This window comes from Amblyomma mixtum, chromosome 2 (assembly GCF_055824585.1).
Source record: "Amblyomma mixtum isolate Tamu chromosome 2, ASM5582458v1, whole genome shotgun sequence".
Classification (NCBI taxonomy): domain Eukaryota; kingdom Metazoa; phylum Arthropoda; class Arachnida; order Ixodida; family Ixodidae; genus Amblyomma; species Amblyomma mixtum.
Window position 1 is genome coordinate 7,862,749 of NC_143013.1, and position 11,184 is coordinate 7,873,932.

Sequence of the window (11,184 nt, forward strand, 5' to 3'; positions counted from 1 at the left end):
TGTCTCTGGTCTACGTCTCTTATTGGCGCCTGCGTCATCTCGCACCGCTGGACACGTCTCGGCGGCCGCCCATCCCGCGTCGGAGCCCGCCGCCGCCGTCATAACGATGACAATTAGAATGGGTATGAACTCAAGCCACACCTGATGAGTATCGAAAGCCTCTTGCAGTCATAACTCCGGAGTTTTCAACCACAGTGAATTGGACGTGTTGAAAGACAAAGATTTCATCGTTGATGTCAGGAACAGGAAGAAACCGTCACGGAATTCATACGGGCTCCGAGAGACTTAGCTTGTCCATTCAAGTCCTTACCTCCAGAGGAAGAGCTATTCCATCAGTTCGTTGCAGCCGTCGTATCCCAGCGAGTGAGGGAACAATTTTTGCTGGATGTGCACTGCTTGCCATTCACAAAAGCTGCACGAATAGTGTTGCATTATTAGTGCAAGGTGCCAGAGAGTGTGCGAGAAGAGTTTCTGTAGTCCCGTATCAACCTGCAGGGGTGATTTTATTATAGAACCGGAGAAAGAGGGAACACCCTTTCACAATAAAGTTGTCGCTATAGATGCAAAAGAGGTACTCAAGAAGAATAAAGAATTGGCCACATGAAAATCTGGGAAGCTGCCATGAACAGTCTAAAGTCTCAAGTTTGGGAAGGGATTGACTTCAAGTTTTGAAGTTACTTTTCGAGCTTTTCAGATGTCCATAGGAGCTGTTTCTTGACTTTGTTTTTCCGCTGTTGCGAAGTATGCATAGATATTTCATCTATGCAATCTCCTTAGTTATACTTAAGGCCCTGCGTTTTCGGGTGCAACTCGGTTTCACGCGATTCCTTTACGCCGAGCTGATTTCTCGAAAATCGAATGGAACATGATTTTTACTCGAAAACTCATCTTATAAAAATGTGCTTTTACAGTCTATAGAATGCTGGAGGCACATTACAGAAACTAGCCGATATCATGTATTTATAGAACCGCGTTTTCATAGAGCTGACTATTAATTTGGACACTTTTTAAATGCTGGATGTCCGCGGCTTGTTTTAATCCGTGGATAAGCTCGAAAAGTTCGTCTTACATGAAGGAAGGTACAGAAAAGGTACTGACAGAACGTTTGAACGAGGTCTTTGTGTTAAGCTCTACCCACGCTAACGATCTCCGGTTCCAAGGCTGTTCGGCGCTTCCTGTGATGTTATGTTAAATGTATTCGCAATGTACAAAACCACACATGCCTGGAAATAATCCGTAAGTGCGGTGATCGAGCAACGTTGCAATAACAGTAAAATACATGGCGAGCGCTTTTCTGAAGCGAGCGTGCTGTTTATATAATTTCAGCTTTGCTCTATAAAGTTTACCACCACGTGAGCTCTATGCGTACGAGACCTGGGGATCAGGTTGCGTGGGCTTCAGAGACGCACACGTAAGGAGTGAACAGCTCGCCTAAAGGAAGCAGGTTTTTCATTACAATTAGCTCTTTGTCTTTTTCGTTCTTCTCTTGCTTTCGCGCACTCTTTTCCTCGTTCTTGCTATTGTGTGCTATCTAGTCCAACTTCGCAGCTTCTCGCAAAATGTTCGGCAAAATACGTAGGTGTCTTTCTATAATAGAAAAACAGTCCATTCGATCTCATCGGCAGTTTTTCACGGCCTGGTAACTAAACGTCAGCGTTTGGAAAGTATCCCGATGCCATTTGTATTTATTTTCAGTGAAATGAGGGCATAGAAGCAATAAATTGCTGACACACTAGTGAACTCTTGTAACTTTCAGTTCGTGTATATGCAGGATATAAAAGTTTGCTTCTGTTGCGGAGTGTTGTGAAATGCAGAGCGATCTCAGCGCACTTGAGAGGGCCGTTGACATTGTTGTTGTTGTGACTGAGAGAAGGATGAAGAGGAAATTGCACGGGCCTGCTACTGGCTCGAGCCAAGCCACCACCGCTGCCACGTGCAGATAGAAGAGCGTTAAAAGATAAGAGGAAAGAGAAACAGGAAAGAAAAGACGCGCGTCGCAGCAACAACTGCGTCCGCCGGAGCGGACGCTGCTCAAAAAGAAGCGGCCGAAGCCGCGCTCGCCGAAGCGAGAACGGAGACGTTACCATAAGACGGTTTTTCATGCCATAAGCGCTGTTAGCGGCACGAGATGATTCCTTGCTTGCATGGACATGCCTATGGACCGGTTTCGGTGCATTTCAACTAAAAAGCGAAATGACAACGTAAGACGAAGAAATTATGAAAACTCATATGTTAAAAAAGAAGAGTAAAAGGGCGGAATTGAGAGCTTAGCGCTATCTCGGCCAATAATTCCTTGGAAGACAGCAACACCGCCGAAAACAAGCGAAATGGAAGCGTCGCAGAACATCTCTTTCGACACGTAGCCTATATTGTATTGTGAAGACAATGACACCGCTACATATCTTCTTAATAATGCTCCAGCTTGATGTTTCTGCGAAGTAGTGACAATTATTCTGCAAAAATAACCTTACAAAAGCGCTAAAAAGGAGCGAAGAGCGGGCATATAAGAGCTGCGTTTAAGGACACTCGCGCGTGTCTATAGGCTTCCGTACGCGCTTTCGTTATCGTTTTAATTAGACAAAAAGCTGGCAGTGTGCACTGACTTTGCTGTCTGAGAATGAAGTGGTTCGTGCTTTTCGTTCTCTCTCCATGTGCACTTGCCACCAGCGTTATCGATCAGCAGGAGATCTCCAAAAGATGGGCAGAGTTGTGGAACGTAAGAAAAACTTTTTCTTCTGGCCGAGTTATGCTTCAGATTTAGATTTCAGCATTCTCAAGCGGAACTTATCCATTCTTTGTTATTGTATTTTCCTATCGTTTCTGTGTTACCGTATAACCGGCTTAAAATGTGTAAAAAAAAAAAGAAAAGGTCTTCACGCGCCATTTTTTTTTGTTGCATGCTCTCTTTGGGCGAGAAAGGCATATCCGCTGTGGAAACGGGATAGATTTTTTTTTTCTGTAGATAGGCCACTGAATACACGCTCGTGTGTACCATGGTATTCCGAAATGTGCTTCATCGCCCCCTTCCTCTATGCCTCCTTCAGTTGAAGTTGTGCATAATATTTTCAGTCTTGCTCAAACAATGAATGCAGCCCATAGAAAGCGTGCGATTGTTTTTTTTGCTAGCTTATATGGCTGTCTTTCTCGAAGACAACGCGCTCTTCGAAAGGGCAGAGCATACTGAAGGTGCGCTTTAAGGCAACGTGCGACGCCATGCTCCCATCCGCCATTCCAAGATTGCTTTTAAGGATTTGGTATCATGCTACAGCGACAGCCTGCAGTGTACATGTCAGGTGATTGTACACATAGCTAACCCCTGTGCACGTTAACGCACAGAAAATCTTCTGCGACAGTTTTTGGCTTATTTTTCACTGAAAGGGCGTATCCGAAACTTCACTTCTCTGAGGCACATTTCTGGACAGAGGTGGATTTATGGGTAACTCTTGGAAAGGAGTTGGGGGGGGGGGGGGGGGGTATTTTGCGCAATGCATTTCTTGGACTTTCAGCGTCAGTTTTTGCGGTTCTTGCAAAGAGAATTTCTCGTTCAGGGGGAAAGGCCCCCCCCCTTGCCCTTTTTTTACGGTCATACAGAAAAAAACTGGTCCGCTGCTTAATTTTATTAGATTTCGTCCGCATATTCGACGAGTTAACTGCTGTAATTTTACCTTCTTTTGCCTGATGGCTACGCCTCAAACAAAACTCCATATTTCTCAAGCATTTCAAAAACTTCACGGGCAAAAAAAAAAAAAAAAGCAGGACATAGTTGAGAAAAAAAACTTGCAACTGTGCTGAAGGAAAACAGAATCCTTTCCTTGAAATGATTAAGCAACTAGCCCAACATTCTGCGTTCCTGATACATACCATGACGCCATACCAAAGGATAAAAAACCAGACGGCTGCGCAGTGGGAGGACGCGCTGTCGGCTCTGACCTGCAGCACCAACGAGTTGCTGAAGCGAGTCCAAGCCGCAGCAGCGTCCAAACGACTTCCAGAATAGAGCGTCCTGTTGTTGTTGTGACTGAGAGAAGGATGAAAAGGAAATTGCACGGGCCTGCTACTGGCTCGAGCCAAGAGCGTCCTACCAATTTATAGACGCTTTAGACTGCTTCATTAAAATACCTCATTTCTCTCTCCTGATGCATCAGAAAAATTCTGGAAACCTCGTTTTGAAAAGTGATTGAAAGTCGCCGGTAAATACTTTGTAATTGCACTTTTGTTTAATGCAAACTTTGACTAAACCGATTTATTAGTAATTATAATTATTGTTCATAAGATCTGATAACTCCGATGAATTGTCTTCCTCCCAGTGATGACGATGATATCCATATAAAGATGCTTATTTCTTCTTTGGCACTCTGAATTTAAGCATCTCAAATTTTGTAAAAGGAAAGGGTCTGCTATTCACTGTCTAAACGCCGTATCCACGCCAGTGAAACTGGCATGCAGGGACGATTAAACAAGGTGCTTAATACGTTGTTCACCGGAATCGCATTTTAAACCAGTGCGTCTGGCTGTAGTTAAGAAGCAAATGCTCAAAATTGAAAAAAATTTCTTCCGTCTTCCATGAGTGCAACGTATTTGGCTCGGAGGAAAAAAAAATTGCTGAGGCTCAGCTTGGCTAAGCCTGGGGAATGCGAAGCATATTAGTGGCTAGGCTTGGTAATACATGGCTTTCCTTGGTTGAATATTTGGTCATTTTAATACAACCACTAGAAGCCTTCGTCGTGGGGAAAGACAACGGCATGGCTACAGCGGAACGCCGACTAACCCCGAGACGCGCGTTGGGTGAGCGCCTGGATTGCCACGGAAGCCGCGTCTGCCTGCCCGGTGGAGCGAGCGTTTCACCTACACCGAGTGTGAACGCGCGTTCGAAATGCGCGGGTGTGACGGCTAGGGGTCCCACGGCGACGGCGCGAGGTGGAGGCCGGCTCTCTCATCCGATGTCACGTTGTGTGACGTCACGGTGTCACGTGGTGTGACGGCTAGGGGTCCCACGGCGACGGCGCGAGGTGGAGGCCGGCTCTCTCATCCGATGTCACGTGGTGTGACGTCACGGTGTCACGTGGTGTGACGTCACGGTGTCACGTGGGGGTCCCACGGCGACGGCGTGAGTGGTAGCTCTAGCAATATGCTTCGCATAAAAAAGCCTTCATACCCGGCTGCTAACGTGTACAACTCCATCCACGAGCCACGCTCGCCTCGCGCTGTCTTCCACCTTTTACTCATGCGCCAGGCGCCAATCTTCAATACGCTGAGGTGACAACTTCCAATGCACTGGTCTAACTAGCTCCGATTTTTAAGGTAGGCGTATTCTGCATGCGCGCCCTATCGCACCCTTGCTCTTGATGCACTCTGCGATAACATCAGTCCGCCAATACAGTTTTGGTGCGTTGTCCTCACGTGCAATTACTACGTCTCCTGTCTTGAGGTTGTGAGCGCTGTGTACCTTGCGGGCATGTAAACTGCGGTGGTGGTGGTGGTGGTGAAAAACTTTAATAAAAGAGAGCTTGAGGGTAAAAAAACCCCGCTGCATGGTCCGTATCCTTAGTCCGGGACACCGCACGACGAGGCCCCGTCTCGCGCCCGCTTGACCAGAGCCCTTTGGGACTCCAGTGTGGAGCAGTTGAGGAGGGCAGTCTCCCATGCCTCTCGGGTGGGGATGGGGGAGGGGGGAAGGTGAGGATTCTGAGTACGTGCCCACACCATGTGAAAGATATCGCAGATCTCTCCACAGTGCGGGCAGCGCCCATCTGTGTTCGGATCGAAGTGTTTTGCTATTGCAGGACAGAGAAGGGTTCCTGTCTGCAGGCGCCGCAGAGTTCGCTCCTCCGCCTTACTCAGTCCCTTGGCGGGTGCCGGGTAGAGACGGTGGCTGTCGCAATAATAAATTAGGATTTCGCGGAACCGCAGAAGCGGTTTATGAGCTTCTGAGCCATGAGAGCTAGGATGAGGAGCCCGGTGTGTGAGCGCTCGGGCGGCCGCATCAGCGGCCTCATTGCCTCGTAGACCCTGGTGGCCAGGAGCCCAGATCACTTTTGTGCGAGTTGGATCGGCGAGAGCGCGTCTTAGAATTTGCGAGGCAAGAGGTGATATTTCGCCTGCAAGATAATGTTCACAGGCCCGGCGAGAGTCTGAGCAAGGAGGTACTCATGACGACACCTTTTCCAAGTGTCAATTCATGACGTGCTGCCTCTGAAAGAAGTTCCGTTTGCTTCGGCGCCCCAGAACTTTCCGGAGTGGATAGGTGCCGTCATCCCAGCAAGAAATGGGACGGAGTTAACACACCTGGCTCATTCGGACTGGAGTAGATGAATGTGATGGCTGAAATTAGCAACTGCTTCAGTTTGAAATATTAACGTGCACAGCTGTTACATATCAAAATACCCCTTCCCAAATGATTTTTGTAGGCACATCTTGACAATTCTGATTCGACGCTTCCAAAACCTTCCCCACCAGGGAACTCTCGGCAATACATTAGTCTTTCACACGATGCTTTCTAATAGAACTGTGAAGCGTTGTTAAGCTTCCCGAGATACCCTTTGGAATGTCACATTGTTATTGGAATAGATAACATGTGGGGTTCCACGTCTAGCACAGAATCGCCTAAAAGCCAGGATGAACTCGGCAGTAAGTTTGACGACAAGTCCGGACGGATTGCTCTCACATAGGCACAAGTGAACAACGTACACTTATCTCATGCAACCATCTTGCGCGAAGGTGTAACCAGTAAAGTAAACACCCATTACTTCGAAAGGCCGAGTGATCTGCAATCTTTCACTAGGAAGGGGAGCTGTCGAAGCAGTAGCAGATTTCAGCTGGAACCGCACACACACAGCACACACTTTGCAAGGACACGCTTAATACACTGGCGGGTTCGCGTCACCCAGAACCGTGCCAATAGCTTGATGAGTGTGTCGCTGACTCCACCGTGGAGAGCACTGCGGTGTCCATGGAGCACCACGAGGCGCGTTGACGTGTGGTCACCAGGTAGCAAGACCGGCGCTTTCTCGCTGGATGTCGCTGTAGTGTTCTGAAGCAGAATCCTGGTCCTGACCACACCGTCGTCGTCGATGAAAGGGTGAAGGTCTCGTATTTTCGATGGTGTGAAGACTTCTTTCCTCCGTGAATTGGAATGTGGTTCAATTGGTTTGGCTTATGGGGTTTAACGTCCCAAAGCGACTCAGGCTATGAGAGACGCCGTAGTGAAGGGCTCCGGAAATTTCGACCACCTGGATTCTTTAACGTGCGCTGACATCGCACAGCAATCGGGCCTCTAGAATTTCTCCTCCAAATAAATTCTAGCCGCCGCGGCCGGGATCGAACCCGCGTCTTTCGGGTCAGCAGCCGAGCACCATAACCACTGAGCCACCGCGGCGGCCTGGGAACTGTAAGAGTTCCGTTCACAGCCTCTCGTAGTTCTTAGGCAGCAAGGGGACCGCTACTACGAGTTTCAGCGTAACGGCAGCTGTTGATGAAGCGCGCTATCCACGCTGTTACTCACGTAGCCCTTGTCCATGTTCTGGTAATCTGGTCACGCCCACTGGAACCGGTACGTCGCGCTTTTTGGGGCAATTCGTGGTAGCAGCTCTGCCAGGTTCTATCAGCAGCTCCGTCTGCTGGCTGAAATCTGTTAAATCCCCGTAGTTCTGACTAGCGTTCGCGGGGGGATCGCCTACATCTAAACTGCCCAGCTCCCCGAAGCGCTCTTGTCTTTCTCAAACCAAAGAATCTATGCAGCTTGCTCGAAGCACGCAGACAGTCCCGACTGGGGACAGAATGCTCCATGAAAATTCCAACCAGGCTTCGTATTGTTAGTTGTGAGCCGGGATTCTGCGTCGTGTATACAAAAAAAAAAAAAGAACTTCCAGAGTTGGCCTGCCCTGATAAGCAAGTTGATGTTTCCTGTGTCTAAGCCTTGGAAATACACAGCATTGGCAAGAAAGTTCTTTTCGCCAGTCAACTTCTGGATGAACACATGTGCAGTGGTAGCTCACCCTGTGAATCACAAATGAACGGCACTTCGATGGCCTCGATGTCATGTCTTATGTTGTCGAATTGGCTGTTTGCTTGCAGTCACAGCAAATTCACTTTTTCTTCGACGGTCCCGTAGCGGCCCGGATAGTTCTTATAGTCAAGTCGACTTTCTGAACGGGTCGCAGCCTTAACTTCCTCGATACGTCTGTTCTTATGAGCGCCCTTTGGCTGCCGTATTCAAAGAAACCTCTCGTGTAGATTGCCTGGGTGTCGGTCAGCAACCATGCCCGAAATGTGGGCAGTAGCGTTTGTGTATTCATGTGACTAGGGGTTGAATCATTAGCTGTATAGCATGCAGGCTGGCACTGTTAGTCGCCGTGGACCTGGGACTGGAGAGGTATACACGGTTAGAGAGGAAAGTCGCATGCCTACCTTCACACTGTAAACAGCGCATGTTGCTGCGACAGTCTTTGGATCGATGCCCTTGAGCTGTGCATTTAAAACGGTCGGACTTCGCTGTGCGACTTTTCCGCCCCGGCAGACTAATGTCGCACGTGCAGTATTCGGTATAGTGCATGGTTGACTGGCAGAAAAAAATACTCACCGCGTTGGTGAAAGGTGTCGTTGCACAAAACAGAAGCCGAAGGCAGGGAGTTTTGCGAGCAGTTACGGCGGCTGCAGTGGAACTTTCTAGTGAAGTCTATACCAACAGTACATGTTGGCGGAGCTTTAGTGCAGCGTCTAAGCGAGATTAGTTGAGAGTAGAACCATCGGATCAATTTAATTTTTGAGGCGGTGGTAAAAGCGACCAGATTTGTCTTGGCAACTGCTGCAGTTTTCATAACGGTGGCCATGCTGTACTGCAGTCACCAACGATACAGATATCTGTGCTATATTCTTTCTGAAGACGCAGTTATATGTTGAGTAATCTTTTTTTTTTTTATAGGCACTGATTTACCTCGTTAGAGATCACTTCCACAGGCCCAAATGTGTAATAAAAAGTAGCTGTCTAAGTACGCAGATGTGTCACGCTTTCACGTGGCAAAATATTACGGTTTTGTAGTAATCGAAGGGCGTGCTTAAAAAAATTGCTCAGTTTTCTCTGTGAACTCAATTTTAACGTAAGCGTCTGTATCACTTGTGTCTGGGCTAGCTGGTGCGACAGACTGGAAAACAACAGCCAACAAACGGACGCCACGCAGGAAGGAACACACACATACGAGGCTGGAACTGGCAAGGAACATGAAGCCTCGTGTGTGTGTTTGCTCCTTCCTGCGTGACGTCCGTTTGTTGGCTGTTGTTTTCCAGTCTGTATCACACCTTTCAAATTCCAGCTGATATGGACCAACACTCTGGAAGTCAACTTCTCCATACAGCGAAAAATCCTAGACCCTTGTAAATCCCTAAAGGCAAACTTGTTTCGGAAGCAGAAATCGGATGCAGCGCTAGAGACTTATGCTTCGGCAGGGTAATGCCGCGGGCATTTGTGCGTCTTTCTACTTTGCGTGGCTGCGGCAATGACGAGAATAACCGCAGATCTGCCAAGCCATTGCTTCGCGAGTGAAATACATCCTCCAGAAGAATGGCCTGAGGGGCGAGTTGGTGCATGATGAAATGAACGGCGGCGCAACAAGAAGAACACAACAAGAGTTAGCGACTCCTCAGTATCCCTCCGTAGAAATGAAGTGTCCTTTCTTGACAGTTTTTTGTAACGCCATGTGCTGTGCATCTTTTCAGCCCTGCATTTCTAGCGGCCGTCTGTTGTTTGTTTTAGGCGGGTTGTTAACTTTGTTACTGTTTTTTGCTTTCCGTTTTGTTGTTTCTCGGGTTCTGACTGCTTTTGCTTAATACTTTTGACTCTGCCTTTGCTACGATTGTATTTTTTTATTTTTTTGACTGCTTTTGCTTCTCTTGTTTGACTCTGCCTTTGCTACGATTGTTTGACTCTGCTTTTGCTACGAGATGGCCTGCTCAAAGTTCTGTTATCAAAATCTTTTAGTTTTTCTGCAGAGGTTAAGGGTTTTTTCTTTTTTCTTTTATCCTGATGTTGCTGTTTCTTTTCCACGTGTTGGGTTCTGAGCGATATTGCGATTAGTGTCATGCCTGAGCTGTATAAATATGCCTCCTTTCCATGCAATAAAACAGTTGGTAGCAGTGCGCATGTGGTGTCCCCTCTCTTGTTGTGTTCTTCTTGTTGCGCCGCCGTTCATTTCAAAATACATCCTCCCCGCGTTGCAGTCGCGAAGGATGGGTGAAAGGCAGCTTTACCAAGTAGTCCAGCGCTGCACCGAAATCCTGCCCCTAGGACGAGCCGCACCCCCATGCTAAAAGGTTTTTTATGTTTGCAGGGAAGCTGACTAACGCAGTCTTGCAAAAGTATGTAATTAATCGACGAGAAGCTGGAGTGAAGTACACCCAAGAGTTGTGCATTTTTCCTCTCATTTTGTAGGCTTCCTCGAGGCAGTATCGCTTGGGTTATAGAAGTTACGAAGATCGAAATAAAGACCGAGGATGCTATCTCAAGAACTTCCGTTTGCGCAGTAGTGTAATCGACGTTTACACATACGCATTTGAAAAGTGCTGGAAGACTGGCGGCACCTAGTGAGTACATTACTAAAGTTCTTTTGCGCTGTAAAAAGTGGATAGAGTAGCCAGACACAAAAATTTGCGAAAGGGATGCTGAGTTATTTAGGGGAGCAGTAAAAAATGGCAATGTTTTAACGTAGATAAACCGAGTAGATGTGCGAAAGCGAGTGTTTAGCATGGTTGACGCATGGTTTTGCTTCGCTGGGTCGTCGGCACGTCTGGCGACGATATCAGACCCAGGTTAAGCTCTCATCAAGGTGAAGCTGATCTGTTCTGTTCGCACCGCAGATGGAAGCTGATGAGACGGCGATGTGCAATGCACAGCGCGAGAGTGTGCTGCAGTTCAACATGAGGCGTGATGAGCTTTATTTTTTGTAATAAATACCATGTTGACAAAAAAAAAAAAAAGTGTGGCGACAGCATAGTGTTCTCCTGCTGTGACCAACGAAGCTGATCTATTCGCGCCGCCGTGGATTCGAAACCCAGTCGCGGCAACATTTATTCATTTATTTATTGATGTCAGGCTTCAGCGGTGAAACATCTGTGCATAATATTTCCTCAAAGTTTTGTAAATGAAATGAAACTTGTGTATCACAAAGAGAGAACAGATCGCACTCATTTTAA